Here is a 14926-nt window from a genome sequence, read left to right on the forward strand (position 1 = left end):
AATCGTTTTGGTATAGATATCTCTCCTTTTGGGGGGGAGGGGGGGAGAAGTTTGCACTGAACCTGTCAGCCAGTATGTTGGCAATGTCTGTAGGATCAGTAATCTTCACATCATTTTGAACTAGCTCTGAGCATATCTGGGAGTTTCCTCCCAGGTTTCTAACATAGCTAAAGAAGGCCTTATGATTGTCTTTTGAGTCTTTAGCTATTTTTCTCTCGAAATTTGCTTTGGATGATTTTATGAGAGCTCTTAGTTTTTTACTTATAGTGATCAAGGGTGTCTTACCTTTTAAGGATTTTACTCTATCTTGTAGTAGCTTCCTCCTTTTGTTGTAGAGTTTGTTTATGGCTGGGGTCCACCAGACTGGACGCTTGCCTTTCGTACAAAAAGTCTTTGTTTTGCTTGGGATTGCCTTATCCATGCAGTCCTGCAGGTGCTGGTAGAAGGCATTTGTAAGTGATTCAGCGGCTTGAGTACTGTTTTCCGCTGGCTTGGGGGCCTTAAAGGAGACCACACTAGTCTTTAGAAGTGTGAAGTCGGCTTTTGAGAAGTTCTTTACTGTGGTCTTTTTATTTCAGGTGGGGTGGGATGAGGACCTCCAGCGAGATTAGTTTGTGGTCTGATCTCACCAGTGAGGGTACACCTCGGTGTTGAACATTGTGCTCCCATGTTCGTGATGATAAGATCAAGTATGTTATCTCCTCTTGTGGGGATGGTGACTAGTTGTTCCATGGCATTTGAGTTTATGAATTCCAGGAACTTTTGGGCTAGGGTGTTTGGGCTTGAGTAGTGTTCCCAGTCTATATTAGGGTAATTGAAGTCACCTAGTATGATGGTGTTTGGTGATACATTTATCCCCTCTAGTGTTTTCAGGAAGGCCATGTGAGGTTCCTGAGTTTGTGAGGGTGGCCTGTAACATGCTACAATTTGCAGAGCAGTCTTGCCTATGGTTAATTGCACCTGGATGGTCTCCGATGCATCGTGCGTTGCCACCAGTCTTGAGGTGTGGGTGTCCTTGATGAATATGGATACCCCCCCTCCTTTCTTGGTATTGTCCGGATTTTGGGGCCAGAACGCATGATATGAGGTAAAACCTGATAGCGCTGGGGTGCTCTCAGGAGCCTTGAACCAGGTTTCTGTCACAGCACAGACATCGATGTTCTCCATACTGAGAAGGGCCTCAGTGCGTGCATTTTGAGATTTAGACTTCTGGCATTGAGCAGCATTACCCTTAGTTTTTTCCTTTTTGTGTTCTAGGGTGGTAGGTTTAGAATTTGAGCCTTGCCTAAAAAGGCACTATGGGGTGGCAAGAGCCTTTGCCAATATCCGAATCCCAGGGTGACAGGTGCAAGCCGTCCCTTGCGAAGCAGCGTGGCTTGTCCAGCATGTCATCCCAGGCAGACAGACACTGGATCCCCTTTGAATGACACCAGTGTTTAAGCCAATTGTTAAAGCTGATCATCTTATCTCTGTATTGTGGCATCATTCTTGGTGAAGGTAGGATACTGCTCAAGGTCAGGGTCATACCTGCCTGGGCTACATAATCAGAGAGCTCCTCAATGTCTCTTTTCATGTAGTCCAAGGAGGTGCGTCTCAGGTCGTTTACACCAGCGTGGACAATGACTGAGTCATATTTGTACCTGCTGTTGAGAGACCTGAGTGCTTGCGTTATGTGGCGGATTCTAGCCCGACAGGCAGATTACTGTGACCTTCTCCTTACTCAGTCTGGTGAGCGGACGTCAGTGTGTCTGACTATGGAGTCACCAATGACTAGTGTGTCTGGCATTGTGTTTGGCCTTAAGGGCTGTGACTGTTTGACACTCTGACTGTGAGGTCTATGTGTTGCAGGTGTTGTGTTCTGAGGTGGTGGTTGTTTGGGTGTCTGCTTTGGTGGCCTCTGCTGTTTTGGTAGATTTTTGATCAGAGCCTCCGAGTATGTCTTTGTGTGTTTATGTGTATGATTTGAGGTTGTAATGGTACTATGTGAGACTGGGTCTATAGTGTGTGTGGTAACCTTCTCCTCCTGACTGGTCATGCCAGTCCTATGTTGAGAGAGCTCAGCCTCCAGTTTGGCCGTATAGTTGCATCTCTCGCATGTATTTGTGTTTTGTGGGAGGAGGAGAGGGTTGTCTGTGTACATGAGGCAATTGTAACATTGCCTCAATATTCCCAGGTTCACCAGCTGAGCAGGAGAGGATATATATATACAGTCATGCATGTAGACGTGTGTATATGTTTATTTACTTAACTGTGTTCAGTGACTGTGAGGTCAGACTGAGTATGTACCCAGATCCCATTTATACTGGGGACATAGGACAGTACATCTTCTCTCAAAGATACCACTCCAGTAGACTGTCCGAAAACCAAGGTGCAAATCAAGATTATAAGTATTTATTAAACGCGTTTTGTCTTGTTTAATGACAAAACTTCTTTGGATCTGAAGAAGTTTTGTCATTAAGCAAGATGAAAAGTGTTTAATAAATACTTATAATTTTGATTTGCACCTTGGTTTTCGGACAGTCTACTGGAGTGGTATCTTTGTGTTAAGTTCTAAAGTCTGTGTTGTTTTTTTTTTTGGTACAGTATATCTTCTCGTCAGAGGCAGATAGATTTTCATTTAAATGTTAGAGTTTCCAAACCATCTTCTATCATTTTTGAATGTTTTGTTTTCAGTCTGTATAACTAGGTGAATCCAGTGCACACTTGTCTAGATTCCATTTTGAGGAGTGACTTGGGAGTCCTTTCTGGTCAAGTAAATTGTTCAGAGTCAAGCAGTGGGCAAATATAGGCATAAAGAATCAATCCCTGTACCCTTGACAACAACAGGCAGGTCCTTAACAACTCAGAGACTTAATCTTTTGCACTAACTGATAGACAACTTTGAATTATTGCAACTGGTCGTGGATTTTGGCAAAATATTACACATTTTGCCAGTGTAGCAAACTGTTTGGTATCTACTCTTTTGAATGATGAATGCTTACAGCTATTTGCAATCATTTAAATATTTGAAGTTTCACTTATTGCAAGGGTGGCCAGTAAAGTATGTTTTTATTTTCTTGGATTTGACTTACTCGTGGCAGTGTACCTTGAAGTTTAGGAAGTACAAAGTCGGTGCTGGTGTCACTGTTTACCCCCATTCTGAAATGTATGACTGACTGAGTGTGTGACTGCATGTTTATGTGTGTGTTGTGTACAAAATACAGCTGGTACAGCTTCAAATACTGCTAGCAAGATTGCAATAAGGGGCACTGGGCTTGATATGAGGGTGGTGAAATTCTGGAGTGCTTAGCTACGTATTGCTTGACTTGGCTATTACACCAGACAATAGTGCATTTTTACCATATACTCTTAAGATCAATTGCTATTTGTATTTGAATGGGTATCAATAGTGAGGCAAACCTTATACATTTGGTTCCAGTGCACATCAAATATTGATGTAAATGGTAAGGGAGTTAGAAACCATGGGTCCATATTACATCATCGAACACTTAAAAAAGTGAACGATGATTAATCACCCCTTGTAAGCGAAAGTTTACAATGACGAAACCTGAGAACAGAGATTTTTTTCAAAGGGAAAAAAATCGCTGTTCCAAAAAAAAAAAAAAAAAAAACCTTTAAAACATTACATAAAGTGAGGGGCTTCGCCCCCACAACCCTGACATGGGGGGCTGTTCCCCACATACACCCCCTACTTAAATATACCAACTCCAAGATTGCACTACAGTGCCAAAAATGGCAAAGTAACAGAAGCAGACAAGCGAATTCTTTCCCAGGGAAAGAATTCGCTTAAAAGCCGCTTCGCTATTTTGCCTTTTCGTTCTTTTACATTTGATCAAGATACATTCGACAGAATGCATCTTCGATCATGTAATAGGAATCCACTGTTTCTTCATCAGTTGTTTGTTTACTGTCACTTACTTAGTGAAGCAGAGCATATTTATATCTAGCATCAGTCTAATGCTGGGGGTCGGCTAAGCCAAAGAAGAGCTGGGGGAGCAAAAGGGGTATGACGTTACAGGCACATTATGTAATTAAATGGTTAGATTCTGAATTCCAATACAATGCAAGCTGCCTCCTATTAATGGAAATTGGTACAGATCACAGAATCCTTGACGATTTTTCTTCCCTTGCAAAATTTCACAACTAATGAATAATAAAGTTACCTGTCAGGTAGTCATGTTTGGAAATGTTTGGTTAGTTTAATTAGATTTCCTCAATGTACAGTGTCCTGAATGTGTCAGTTAACATGCAAATTATAATATCCTGGTATCCTCAAGATGGCTGCATTTATATTTTTTTTCGCATAACCATTCGAGTGAACTTGTTTGAACACCCTTTCAGCCATGAACCAAGCTAAAGACAAAAAGAAAATGTTATATAAGCACATAACTGAACAGACAAGTGAACACTCTGCTAATGTTAGATACAGCTACATGTCAATGGTTTGGGAAGCAAGACTACGTAAATTAGAAGCAGCTCATACATCATTGCTGTTAATAGGCAGACATATAGATATTACTAAACTGGGACTGAAAAAGGTAAAGTAACAGAGTTGATGAATGGTTTGTTTTAAGACACATATGATGGGGTAGGTACAACTCAGGTGAGTGCAGTGAAGTGTAACACTGAAAGGTATACAATGCAGGCAGAATGAGAAGGTGTAGTATTAGGAGTGAAGATGTATATTAAAGGGTACAGTAATAGATAAAAATATCTTGGCTGTATGTTAAAGAGACTGCTGGTGCTCAATTTTGTTAGTAAAGGCAAAAAAGGAGGCTAATCAGTTAGAGATAAGAACAAGAAAGGGGTCCGATAAAGGATACATTTAGTATCTTACAGACTTTTTTGAAATCCTTTATTTAATTAAAGTTTATAGAGGATACTATTGCTCTGGAGCACACCACATAAAACAAAGTTCATCCCTATCAATATTCAAGTGCAACGTAGATCTATGGATGGGAAATAGAAAATTTACCCTAGGACTACTCCCTGAACTAGCTCTTAAATGCTTTATTCCATGCATAGATCCCCTGAAAATATCTATGGTATGATCCCAGTTATTCTCATTAGGGGTAAAATACAATTCTTGAGCATGGCATGGGTTCGATTCTCGGCTGGAGCACCTTCTGTGTTGAGTCTGCATGTCCTCCCCGCGGTCGAGTGGCGTTCGAAACACATGCGTGAATGGGCGTGCCTTTGTTGAAGGTTGGGCGTCGAGCTGGCACCTCTGCACTGTAAAAATCTACTGCCAATCATTAGTAGACCGGAGTTCCGCTGTGGCAATCCCTAACCGCGAAAAGCCAAAGGAAGAAGATAACTGTTGCAGCATTTGCCAGGATGCTTTTATTTGAGGAAGACTTGGTTGTTTTCAGTTATGTGTAAATACTTCTTTTGCAGCTAGAAGTATAATATGGAGTAAACAGTATTTGCCAACTTCATATCGAACTGAGAGATAAGTTGTCCTTATTCAACTCACCTAACTGCAGTTGATTTTCAATAGAATCCCAAAGTATTTCCCAAAAGGGTTGATTATGGGGCATTCCCAAATAATGTGAACCCAGGTGCTTAGGGTAGCTTTGCTATGGCAACCCCAACAATGGGGCTCTACTGAAGGAAACATTTTTATATAGGGCCTTGGGTATTAAAAGCAGTCTATGAGGATATTTATAATCTTTTATTTAAATTATTCTTAAATATTTCAAGTTGTACTTATAGTGACATATGTGATGACACTTTTTTGTACTTTTCTGTTTTTGTATATATTTTAGCCAAAAAAAATATCTATTGCAATTTTTTAGTTTGTTCTGGGACCTTAGTCTTATAGCCTTATTTGTAGTTGTGGGAGGATTATGTGTTACTACTGCAAGATTCTAGCATTGTTTATACATTATATTGTGTTTCTATCTCCATAAGTAGAATCATTTGTAAAAGCCAGCTGTTTATATTTTGACTGCTGTCTAGAGCTTTAATTTTGTAGTTTCATTCACAGTTGAGGCAGAAATGTTAACCACCATCAGATTTCAGCTTCATTTAGCCATTTTACAGCCTTTTTCATATATAGCGTTATTGCTAAGTTTCTGCATAGTCTGGTATCCCAGTCTGTAGTGGTATCATAGTAGTGGCAGTATTGTGACTTCAGCTCTATGATTTGTGCTTCAGGAGTTTTACAGGTGTTTATATTACAGTTTTGCTTTTAGTCTTATACTGCGCTTATCATTTACTTTTCTGTTCACTTTGCTACTGCTTCCTCCTGTTCTTTGTGTCTGTACCATCCTCCTAATGAGACAATAAGCTAAAGTTTCTGAATTTCCAACTTACATAAGCTACTTGACCTGTAGATCAGACTTATAGCACTAGGGCTCCAGTGTTGGCTTTATTTGACTAGATCTTTCTCTAGCAAGTCTGTTATATTTAGCACAGAGCTATACTCATCCAGGGTCTTTTATTCAAAACTTTGAGAGGTGTGGAACGCCCCAAAGAGTGACAAACAAGCTTTTCATCAAAAGGGAAGATAAAGCTTTTATTTAAATTCAACTTACACGGGTTCATTGGTTCATAGGTAGGTACTAGGCTATCGGCCTAAGTGCCTAAGTAAGCTTAGCCAACAAGGTTCCCTGGCTTTCGCCACCCAAGAAAGTTATTTTCCTGTGCCCCTGTCGAGCAGAGCCACAGAAGTGATCCCCGGGGTGAATTTCCTATTTTCCATCCACTCATCAAGATTTTTCTTGAAGAGTGCTAATGAGGAACTCTGCTTGACATAGATGGGTAGTTTGTTTCACAGTATGGGAAGTCTCTGGGACAGGAATCTATCCCTCCAGCATCTTCTGTTTATTGTACTGACAAGGTTTAGGTCCCTAGAGCATGTAGCTCAGAGAGATTGGGATTTCTTTAGGTGTAGCATGTCCAACAGCTGTGGGTTTGACATAGCTTTGTATGTTAGGCGGAGATCACCTCTGAGTAGGCGATATGCTATGGAGTAAAGCTGGAGTTTTTTGAGACGGTCAGCATAGGGCATCTGTTTGAGTCTGGTAATCTTCTTTGTGAGGTACTTCTGCAACCTTTCCAGCTGTTGCAGATGTCTTGTGAGGTACATTCAAAAAGGGGCAATTTATTCTATAATGGGTTTAATGAGAGCTGAGTAGAGGGGAACAGTGACCTCTTTTTTCCTGGATGAGAACCCTTTTGTGATGAGGTGTGCCACATAGAAGGATTTCCTGACTACTGTGGTGAGGTGATTATCAAAGGAGAGACTACTCTCCACCTGATTCCCAAGGTCTCATATCACACATTCAGTGTTAAATAGACTGCTGCCTATGTGGTAGTTCATTGGTATAGAGGTTTTACCAAAGAGGATGACAATGCACTTTTTGGCATTGAGTTTGAGGCCATGGCTCTGACACCAGGCATCTGTCTCAGTGAGGCCCTTCTGTAGGATGTCCACATCGTTTTGGGGACTTGACTATGGCTCCTAATTTGCAGTCATCTGTGAACTTCATTAGCCAGAGACCTTCTGTGTTAGCCTGTATTTCAGAGAAGTAGATACCAAACAGGAGAGGACCCAGGACTGAACCCTGTTGTACTCCACTTGTCACTGGTTTGAAGTCAGATTTGGAGTCTGCAACATTTACAGTGTAGGTTCTGTCAGTGAGCCAGTTGGGAACCCATCTTGTGACATAGGGATTTATACCTAGTTTAGTGACTTTATCTATAATTTCAGAATGGGGGATGGTGCTGAAGGCCTTGGTGAGGTCTGAGATAGGCTGTGTGAACCACCTTACTCTTGTCTACGGCTTTGGTGACTGCCTCAAAGAAGTCGATCAGGTTCAGGAGGCATGATCTGCCTTTCACAAACCCAAACTGGGTGGGGTCCAGAGTTTGGAGGTTACCAGTGTCTTTGTTTGAGTTCCATGATGATATGTTCCATGGCCTTGCAGACCAGGCTCATCAGACTAATAGGGCGATAGTTCCTGGGGTCCATGATGGCTCCCCCTTTGTGGAGTGGGATAACTGTTGCTGTGCTCCATTCAGTGGGCACAAAGCCTGACATGAGGCTATGATTGAACATGGTGCTTAGGTGGGGAGCCAGTTCATTCTGAGGTTTGTGTAAAATGCTGCCTGGGATGTTGTCCGGTTCCATTGATGCTGTGTTTTTGGCTTTAGAGAGTGCAGTTTTTGCCTGCGTAGTTGTGATTAGAGGGACTCTGCATTCTTCCGGTATAGATATGGGCCCTTTAGGGGGTGAGAGGGGAGTAAAGTTAGCACTGAACCTATCTGCCAGGGTGTTGGCAATATTAGTTGGTTCTGTAATTTTCATGCCATTGTGCTGTAACTCAGAGCAGATCTGGGTGTTGCCATTGAGATTCTTGACATAGCTATAGAATGCTTTGTGGTTGTCCTTAGAACCAGTGGTGATTTTGTTTTTGTAGCTAGCTTTGGATAATTTTGTTTGGGTTCTCAGCTTCTTACTGAGGTTGACCAGGGAGCTTCTCCACTCATGGGATTTTACTCTCTTTTGCAACAGTTTCTTCCTTCTGTTGTAGAGTTTGTTTATGGCAGGGAACCACCAGATTGACTTCATTTTTTTGGAGTATAGCGTATTGGTTCTGTTAGGGATAGGACGATCCATGCACTTGTGTAAGTGCTTAAAGAGTGCATTTGTGTAGGATTCAGCAGTTATAGCTGTATTGTCCATCTGGCTGGGTGTCATGAAGTTTGCCACTTCTGTCTTGAGAAGCATGAAATTAGTTTTGGAGAAATTTTTTACAGTGGTTTCCTTAATGGGGGGTGGGGGCGGGATGTGGATATCTATGGCGATTAGCTTGTGGTCGGATCTGACCAATGAAAAGTTGACTTCAGGTGTGGCACACCGGTCACTCATGTTGGTAATGACTAGGTCTAGGATATTGTTGCTCCTGGTGGGGGTGTGGATAAGTTGATCCAGGGCATTGGAGTTTATGAATTCCAGAAAGTGTTGAGGGAAGGAGTTGGTACACGAGTAGTTTTCCCAGTTAATGGCGAGGTAGTTGAAAGCACCCATTATTAGGGTGATTGGTTGATCCCTAATATTTTCCAGTATATCAAAAAAGGAGGAGTGGGAATCCTGGGGCATGGTGGAGGATCTGTCACAAGCTACAATTTGGATTGCAGTTTTGCCCTGAGTTAGTTGCATTTGGATAATCTCGGATGCATTATGTTGGGCAACTAGCCTGGAGGTGTGGATATCCTTAATGAATATGGACACACCTCCCCCTTTGGCATTCTGGTTCAGGTTAGATGGCCAAAAGGTGTGGTATGAGTTATAGCCTGGTAAAGCAGGGGTGCTGTCTTGGGTCTTGAACCAGATCTCAGTCACTGCACAGATATCAATGTTCTCCATTTTAAGGAGCGCCTTGAGTGAGTGCATTTTGAGGTCTAGACTTCTAGCATTGAGTAGCATTAACCTCAGTTTTTGCTTCCTGTACCTGTTAGGTGGTGAATTTGTCATTTGAACCTTGCCTAAAAAAGGCACTATAGGGGTGGCAAGAGCCTTAGTCAGTATCCAGAATCCCAGGAGCGACAGGTGCAGGCCATCTCTGGCAAAGCATTGTGATCTGTCGACCATGTCATCCCAGGCAGACAGATACTAGATCCCCTTAGAATGGCACCAGAAGCTTAGCCAATTGTTGAAGTCAGTCATTTTGTCCTTGTACTGCGACCAATAAGGTTAATTTCAGAGCTGGAAACCGCTCCTCTTGCAAAAGATAGGCTGCTCAATGCTGACCACTCTCACTGATAAGAAGAAAGAATTCCCACTACCACAACAAGGTCTGGACAACTCAGAAACACAAACTAAAGTCATGAAACCAGCAAATCTGGGATCCAGACTATTCTAGTACAGGAAAGGATGGGAAACAAGCAGTACTGATAGTATTATTTTGTTTTTTTGTCTAGACTTCTAGCATTGAGTAGCATTACCCTCAGTTTTTGCTTGCCTGTACCTGTTATAGTGGTGAATTTGTCATCTGAACCTTGCCTAAAAAGGCACTATAGGGGTGGCAAGAGCCTTAGCCAGTATCTGGAATCCCAGGGTGACAGGTACAGGCCATCTCTGGCAAAGTATCGTGGTCTGTCGACTATGTCTTCCCAGGCAGACAGATACTGGATCCCCTTAGAAGGATACCAGACGTTTAGCTAATTGTTGAAGTCAATCATTTTGTTCTTGTACTGCGGTATCATTCTGGGCAATGGCAGGATTCTTCTCAGGGCTAGAGTCATACCTGCCTGGGCTACAGTGGCAGCTGGTGACTTCAAATCAAAGGGGGGCTGCAGGAGACAGCTGAATGGGTGGGGTCAATGGGAAGGGGTGCAGCCAACTGGAAAGGGGCGGAGCTATGCTCAAAACCACAAAAACTAAATATACTGCCCTGGGTGCCAAACCGTCAATATGAGAGTCCAATCAAGACAAAATGAAGTTTAGAAGAATAAAAATATTTCAGTGCATTGGCTGCATGACAGCTTAATATCTAGATGGAAACAAAAAAGGTTGTGAGGCATGAAAAAATAAATTACTTTTTTTTAAATACATTAATGGAATGCCAGTCAACATCAAGTATAAGAAAAACAAACAGCACTCAACTCAAACCACTTCTTGCACTGCAGTTCTAATTATAATTTATATTCAACTTTATTAAAGTACCAAGTAACATGCTGAAAGTAGAAATCTCTGATGCCCCCACTTGTAAAAAAGTTCCTTATCCAAAAAAAGACCTGCTGCCTGACATCTACTTGTTTCATGGGGAAAACATGATCAAAGTAAAAAATGAAAAGCAAACAAGAAATAAGCTCAAGATACATTGTTTAAAGGATTACTGTACAGGTTATGGACCACACTAAAAGGATTACTGTACAGGTTATGGACCACACGATTGGCATTCTGTTTACGGGTAAAGCCTGCAGAGATGACTGGAAGTCTCCAAGTGTAATGAGACTCTTAAAATAATGTAATCCCGTCCTTTATTACAAATACTGGCATATACATTTCAATACCCAAGGCTTATACATTATCTAGTTAAGTATTCTCTACATGGCAACAGAAAGGCTTTCAATGTTGGCAATTCTTTAACAGTATGCTTATTAAAGCTTACTTGCATCTTGCAATCTCAGCCAAGCTTCCTAATGGTCATTAAAGTATTGCTACTTAAACACAGAGCAACAGGCACTTTGAGTAGTAAGCATAAATCAACAGTACAAAAATATGACAGAAACCAGACCATTCTGCAAAAATCAAGGACAGATGAAAAGCCACTCTAGTACTTGTGTCTACCTTGGATGGGGGGGATACTCTGCACATTTACACTGCATAACTACTCCTTGCCTTGCTTCGACACATCCAGAGTCACTACATGGGGGAGTGGGGTGCAACAAGTAACAGTTTGAAATGTCTCTGGCTGACTTGTGATGGCCCTGACACATTTGTCATACCTCTCAACCTCGGAGCAAGAAATCTGGACAAAGCCATACAAAGAAATGGGACAAAGGCCCAAAAATAAGGACAATTTTTAAAATATTGCTCTTATAAACTTAGAAAGATAATAGAGGTCTTGCATTAGTATGAATTTTCTGAATTGAAACTCAAATGTCTGTCATTATTTTCTAACTTCAGTCTTTAATGATTTGTCACTAATTTGCCAACAAAACACAATTTTATGAAAAATGGACCAAAAATGTGATGTCAAAATATAAAATAGCAACACAATAGAGCTGGGAACCTGTCAAAGAAGGAATACTTTAATATTAGTACTGCTAACTTGAGCAGCTGACAAAATAAAATAATCTACATGCATTTCTGAAATAAAAGTAATCTAACTGATTATTACAGTTATTTCTTAATTATAAACCCTCCTTGTTTTCTTCCAAAATTGCTATTTTGCGGAGGGATCATTAGGAGAAGAGCAACATTTTGAGCCAAAATCAGGGACATTTGAGAGGTTTGGCTATGCCTAATTCTATAAAGCAATTTATTTGCATGCACCTCTCAACCTGTTAATGCAATAAATCTGGACAAGGCAAAATATATTGGGGGAACATATAAACAGCACTAAAAATTGCTCTTGTATAAACTGAGACAGTTGATAGAACAGGTCTTACTTTAGCATGCATTTTTCTGAAGGTTATGAAGTCTGAAACTCAGTGTGTCATTATTTAGTGACTTAATTCCTAAATGATTTGCCAGAAAACCACAAATTTTATGAGGAACAAACCAAAAATAAGAAGCAAAAAATCTATTCATTCTTTGAAAATCTGGACACTTTGGAGGTATGGTTCAGCTGGGGCTGCCTAAGTTTGCCGCCCTTCCCCCTCACAAAACCATGGTCAAATGGCGCCTCCCCCTGCAGCCATTCCAATAATCCATTACTTGGTTATTTCACTCCATTTACCATAAACACTAATGTGCATACTGATTTACTTCTATGATGATTTGAACTTCATTTGAAAGTTTTATTTTGCATTTTACAACACAAACACTAAGACATCTGCTAAACAAACTTGGCATTAAAACTTCTCTGCCATTGAAACAACATTGAAACCCACATTCAAAGAAAATACATTTTACCCATGGCAGATAAAGTTTAATTCTGGGCTGTTTTCAAATCATAGGCCCCTTGCATATGAAACATACATGTGCTCTTTGATACACCTTCCTATTGCTTTGAACATTTTTCCAGTAAACAATGAAACAAAATGCATGCACCAATGACAAAACTGCCCAATTCAGAACATTTCCATCATAAAACTTTACTCAAACTTCTACAGTCCACTATTATCAGTAAATATGCACAATTCTACAGTCCACCATTATCAGTAAATATGCACAATCTCTGAAGTAGTAAAAAAGTAATCTAAATAATTCCATGTTAAATAAATCTGTAATGAAGAGGTTGCTGCTAGCAATCACCTTTATATTTCAAATCATAGGCCCCTTGCATATGAAACATACATGTCCTCTTTGATACACCTTCCTATTGCTTTGAACATTTTTTCAGAAAACAATGAAACAAAACGCATGCACCAATGACAAAACTGCCCAATACAGAACATTTCCATCATAAAAGTCTACTCAAACTTCTACAGTCCACTATTATCAGTAAATATGTACAATTCTACAGTTCACCATTATCAGTAAATATGCAAAACCTCTGAAGTTGTAAAAAAAGTCATCTACATAATTCCACGTTAAATAAATCTGTAATGAAGAGGTTGCTGCTAGCAATCACCTTTATATTTCATGGTTTTGTCAAAAAATAAAGTGTCTGATGCCCCTGAGGAATAAATTGCCTAAATTACATTAAAATAAGCTAGTAATATTGCAATAGGAAATGGATGGCAAACTGATAACAGACTCATAGTTAGTATCTTAACTTTCAGTACGGTAGCATTCACCCCTTATGGGAGTAGAACCAACAACCTTCTGCATCAAAAGCAAGTACACAACCTGTTGTGCTATTAGCAATGTGAGCTAACTTAGCATAATCAGCACTAAACTTCTCTTCCCCTGCAGCTCTCAGCTCCTTGTAAAATCTACTCAATACTCAACTGCATCTCAACTTTGCAGCACAAGAAATCTGGAAAAAGCCAAATTTATTGGGGTGGGTCAAAAGAGCAAAAACCAGGGACACATTAAACATTGCTTGTATAATCTTGGAAAGCTGCTAGAATAAAATGCTGTGTTACCACCATACATTTTAATGCCAAGGTCCCTGTGCAAAAGAGTCAGAACAACATACCACTATGCCAAATCACCTGCTTTGTGAAAGAAAAATGCTGTGTTACCACCATACATTTTACTGCCAAGGTCCCTGTGCAAAACAGTCAGAGCAACATACCACTACGCCAAATCAGCTGCTTTGTGAAAAAGAGGAAGACTGAAACTTAAATGGATATCATTTAATGAATTCATTTCTCACCATAGTTGTCAACCTCTTAGCACAAAACACCTGGACAAACCCAGTAATGAGGGAATACAGCCCTCAAACATATTCAGTGAATTCAGTTCTTGCCATAGCTGTCAACCTTAGCACAAAAAACCTGGACAAAGCCAATAACAGGGTAATACAGTCCCAAAAATAAGGACAAATTTCAAATAGTCATCTTATAAACTTAGAAAATTGCTATCAAAAGGTTGTGTTACTATATATTTATTGCGAGAATAAAAAGTTGTTTTACTATGTATTTTCTGAAGAATATGATGTCTGAAATTCAAAATGCCTGTCAATTTTACTTCTGACAAAACAAAAACAATTTTCAGCAGAGGCCCAGGGAGAAATACTGTAGACACGTCTTTGTAAAATGGCAAGACACCAGAGCAAATCTACACAAACACAGGGATAAGATGCAGACTCCACACAGAAAGCACCCCAGCCAAGAATCAAACCAGAAAACCTATAGCTGTGAGGCAACAATACTGCCACTGCACCATCAAATATGTAAGGAATTAAACATTCAGAAACCTGAAGTCTGAAATGCCTGTCAATTTTATTTAACATTTGTTAATCAGGACAGTCTGACTTGGAACAAAAAAACAATTTTCAGCAGAAGCCCAGGAAGAAATAATGCAGAAGTGTCTTTGTAACATGGGAGGACACAAAAGCAAACCCACACAAACACAGGGAGAAGATACAGACCCCACAAAGCTGGCACTGCAGCCAAGAATCAAACCTGATAACCTGCAGATGTGAGGCAACAATGCTACCACTGCACCATCAAATATCAAGCATTGCAACATTTACAAACCACAGATATTATGAGGAACAGATCAGATCAAATATGAGGCACAAATCTGCAATCTTTTTACAAATGGTGGTGGGTAGGGAATGCAGGTCTTTAACACCTGCATACAAGGTACAGGGTTCAAGCCTGAGGTATTCCCTACCACACCACCATGAGTCTA

This window comes from Protopterus annectens, chromosome 1.part1 (genome assembly GCF_019279795.1).
Source record: "Protopterus annectens isolate FY-2018-M chromosome 1.part1, PAN1.0, whole genome shotgun sequence".
Classification (NCBI taxonomy): domain Eukaryota; kingdom Metazoa; phylum Chordata; order Ceratodontiformes; family Protopteridae; genus Protopterus; species Protopterus annectens.